The sequence below is a fragment of the Scyliorhinus torazame genome, chromosome 2 (assembly GCF_047496885.1).
Source record: "Scyliorhinus torazame isolate Kashiwa2021f chromosome 2, sScyTor2.1, whole genome shotgun sequence".
NCBI lineage: Eukaryota > Metazoa > Chordata > Chondrichthyes > Carcharhiniformes > Scyliorhinidae > Scyliorhinus > Scyliorhinus torazame.
Genome location: NC_092708.1, coordinates 22,531,570 through 22,536,294, shown reverse-complemented (window position 1 = coordinate 22,536,294; position 4,725 = coordinate 22,531,570).

Here is a 4,725-nt window from a genome sequence, read left to right as displayed (position 1 = left end):
TGTGTGAGAGGGGAAGTTGTATTGGGAACTGTGCGAGATGGGAAGGTGTATTGGGAACAGTGCCAAACGGGAATGTGTATTGGGAATTGTGCGAGGGGGGAAGGTTTATTGGGAAATGTGAGAAAGAGGAAGGTGTATTGGCAACTGTGCGAGAGAGGAAGGTGTATGTGAAAGTGCGAGACAGGACGGTGTATTGGTAACTGTGTGAGAGGGGAAGGTGTATTGGCGACTGTGCGAGGCGGGAAGGTGTATTGGGAACTGAGGGAGAGGGGAAGGTGTATTGGAGCCTGTGCGAGAGGCGAAGGTGCATTGGGTGCTGTGCGAGAGGGGAAGGTGTATTGTGAAAGTGCGAGACAGGACGGTGTATTGGTAACTGTGCGAGAGGGGTAGGTGTATTGGGAACTGTGGGAGAGGGGAAGGAGTTTTGGGAACTGAGCGAGACGGGAAGGTGTATTGGGAACTGGGCGAGAGGGAAAGGTGCATTGGGAACAATGCGTGAGTGGAAGGTTTATTGGGAAATGTGAGATGGGAAGGTGTACTGGGAACTGTGTAAGAGGGGAAGGTGTATTGGGATCCGTGCGATAGGGGAAGCTGTATTGGGAACTGTGTGAGAAGGGAAGCTGTATTGGGAACTGTGCGAGATGGAAGCTGTATTGGGAACAGAGCGAGAGGGGAAGGTTTATTGGGAAATGCGAGATGGGAAGGTGTATTGGGAACAGAGCGAGAGGGGAAGGTTTATTGGGAAATGCGAAACCGGAAGGTGTCCTGGGAACTGTGTAAGAGGGGAAGGTGTATTGGGAACTGTGCGAGACCGGAAGGTGTATTGGGAACTGAGCGAGATGGGAAGGTGTATTGGGAACTGAGCGAGAGGGGAATGTGTATTGGGAAATGTGTGAGAGGGGAAGGTGTATTGGGAAATGTGTGAGAGGGGAAGGTGTATTGGGAACTGTGCGAGAGGGGAATGTGTATTGGGAACTGTGCGAGAGGGGAAGGCTTATTAGAAACTGTACGATAGGGGAAGGTGTGTTTGGAACTGAGCGAGATGGGAAGGTGCATTGGGAACTGAGCGAGAGGGGAATGTGTATTGGGAAATGTGTGAGAGGGGAAGGTGTATTGGGAAATGTGTGAGAGGGGAAGGTGTATTGGGAAATGTGTGAGAGGGGAAGGTGTATTGGGAGCTGGCGAGAGGGGAAGGTGTATTGAGAAATGTGCGAGACGGGAAGGCTTATTAGAAACTGTACGATAGGGGAAGGTGCATTTGGAACTGAGCGAGATGGGAAGGTGTATTGGGAACTGAGCGAGATGGGAAGGTGTATTGGGAACTGTGCGAGAGGGTGTAAGTGTTTGGGAACTCAGTGAAAGGGAGAAGGTGTATTGGAATCTGAGCGATAGGGGAAGGTGCATTGGGAACTGTGCGATCGATGAAGGTGCATTGGGAACTGTGCGAGAGGGAAAGTGTATTGGGAACTGTGCGAGAGGGGAAGGTGAATTGGGACCTGTGCGAGAGGGGAAGGTGTATTGGGAACTGTGTGAGAGGGGAAGGTGTATTGGGAACTGTGCGAGACGGGAAGGTGTATTGGGAACTGAGCGAGAGGGGAATGTGTATTGGGAACTGTGCGAGAGGGGAAGGCTTATTAGAAACTGTACGATAGGGAAAGGTGTATTTGGAACTGAGCGAGATGGGAAGGTGTATTGGGAACTTTGTGACAGGGGAGGTCTATTGGGAAATGTGCACGAGAGGAAGGGGTATGGGGACCTGTATGATAGGGGAAGGTGTATTTGGAACTGAGCGAGACCGGAAGGTGCAATGGGAACTATGCGAGAGGGTGAATGTATTTTGGGAACTCAGTGAGAGGGAGAAGGTGTATTGGAATCTGTGCGATAGGGGAATGTGCGTTGGGAACTGTGCGATAGGTGAAGGTGCATTGGGAACTGTGTGAGAGGGGAAGGTGTATTGGAAACTGTGCGAGAGGGGAAGGTGTATTGGAAACTGTGTGAAATGGGAAGGTGTATTGGGAACTGTGCGCGAGGGGAAGGTGTATTGGAAACTGCGCGAGAGGGGAAGGTGTATTGGGAACTGTGTGAAATGGGAAGTTGTATTGGGAACTGTGCGCGAGAGGGAAGGTCTATTGGAAACTGCGCGAGAGGGAAGGTGTCTTGGCGACTGTGTGAGACTGGAAGGTGTACTGGGAACTGTGTGAAATGGGAAGGTGTGTTGGAAACTGTACGAGAGCGGAAGGTGTATTGGGAACTGTTTGGAATGGGAAGGTGTATTGAGGACTGTGCGACAGGGGAAGAAGTATTGGGAACTGTGCTACAGGGGAAGGTGTGTTGGAAACTGTACGAGAGCGGAAGGTGTATTGGGAACTGTGTGAGAGGGGAATGTGCATTGGGAACTGTGCAAGAGGGGAAGGTAGATTGGAAACTGTGCGTGAGAGGAAGGCGTATGGGGACCTGTACGATAGGGAAAGGTGTATTTGGAACTCAGCGAGACCGGAAGGTGTATTGGGAACTGAGCGAGATGGGAAGGTGTATTGGGAACTGTGCGAGAGGGGGAAGGTGTTTGGGAACTCAGTGAAAGGGAGAAGGTGTATTGGAATCTGTGCGATAGGGGAAGGTGCATTGGGAACTGTGCGATCGGTGAAGGTGCATTGGGATCTGGCGATATGGGAAGGGGTATTGGGAACTGTGCGAGAAGGAAAGTGTATTGGGAACTGTGCGAGAGGGGAAGGTGTTTGGGAACTCAGTGAGAGGGAGAAGGTGTATTGGAATCTGTGCGATAGGGGAAGGTGCATTGGGAACTGTGCGATCGGTGTAGGTGCATTGGGATCTGGCGATATGGGAAGGTGTATTGGGAACTGTGCGAGAGGGAAAGTGTATTGGGAACTGTGCGATAGGTGAAGGTGTATTGGGAACTGTGCGAGAGGGGAAGGTGTATTGGGAACTGTGTGAGAGGGGAAGGTGTATTGGGAACTGTGCGAGACGGGAAGGTGTATTGGGGAGTGTGCGGCATGGGAAGGTATATTGGGAACTGTGCGAGAGGGGAAGGTGTCTTGGGGACTATGCGAGAGGGGAAGGTGTATTGGGAACTGTCTGAGAGGGGAAGGTGTATTGCGGACTGTGTGAGAGGGGAAAGTGTATTGGGAACTGTGCGAGACGGGAAGGTGTATTGGGAACTGTGTGAGAGGGGAAGATGTATGGGGAACTGTGTGAGAGGGAAAGTTGTATTGGGAACTGTGTGAGAGGGGAAGGTGTATTGGGAACTGTGCAAGAGGGGATGGTGCATTTGGAATTGTGTGAGAGTGGAAGGTATTATGGGAACTGTGTGAGATGGGAAGGTGTACTGGGAACTGTGCGATAGGGGAAGGTGTATTGGGAACTGTGCAAGGGGGCGAAGGTGTATTGGGAATACTGCGAGATGGGAAGGTGTATTGGGAACTGTGTGATCGGGGTAGGTGTATTGGGAACTGTGCGAGAGGGGATGGTGTATTGGGACCTCTACGGTAGTGGAAGGTGTATTGGGAACTATGAGAGAGGGTGAAGGTGTATTGGAGTACTGTGCGATAAGGCAAGGTGTAATGGGAAATGTGCGATAGGGGAAGGTGTATTGGGAACCGTGCGAGTGGGGCTGGTGTATTGGGGAATGTGCGGGAGGGGAAGGTTTATTGGGAGCTGTGTGAGACAGGAAGGTGTATTGGGAACTGTGCGAGAGGGTGAATGTGCATTGGGAACTGTGCGATAGGTGAAGGCGCATTGGGAACTGGCGATATGGGAAGGTGTACTGGAAACTGCGCGAGAGTGGAAGGTGTATTGGCGACTGTGTGAGATGTAAAGGGGTATTGGGAACTGTGCGAGAGGGGAAGGTGTATTGGGAACTGGGCGAGACGGGAAGGTGTATTGGCGACTGTGTGAAATGGGAAGGTGTATTGGAAACTGTGCGAGAGGGAAGGTGTATTGGGAACAGTGTGAGAGGGGAAGATGTATTGGGAACTGTGCTACAGGGGAAGGTGTGTTGGAAACTGTATGAGAGCGGAAGGTGTATTGGGAACTGTGCGAGAGGGGAAGGTGTATTGGGAACTGTGTGAAATGGGAAGGTGTATTGGAAACCGTGCGAGAGGGAAGGTGTATTGGGAACTGTGTGAGAGGGGAAGGTGTATTGGGAACTGTGTGAAATGGGAAGGTGTATTGGAAACCGTGCGAGAGGAAAGGTGTATTGGGAACGGTGTGAGAGGGGAAGATGTATTGGGAACTGTGCTACAGGGGAAGGTGTGTTGGAAACTGTACGAGAGCGGAAGGTATTTTGGGAACTGTGCGAGAGGGGAAGGTGTATTGGGAACTGTGTGAAATGGGAAGGTGTATTGGGAACTGTGCTACAGGGGAAGGTGTGTTGGAAACTGTACGAGAGCGGAAGGTGTATTGGGAACTGTGTGAGAGGGGAATGTGCATTGGGAACTGTGCAAGAGGTGAAGGTACATTGGAAACTGCGCGAGAGGAATGGGTATGGGGACCTGTACGATAGGGAAAGGTGCATTTGGAACTGAGTGAGACCGGAAGGTGTATTGGGAACTGTGCGAGAGGGTGAAGGTGTTTGGGAACTCAGTGAGAGGGAGAAGGTGTATTGGAATCTGTGCGATAGGGGAAGGTGCATTGGGAACTCTGCGATCGGTGTAGGTGCATTGGGACCTGGCGATATGGGAAGGTGTATTGGGAACTGTGCGATAGGTG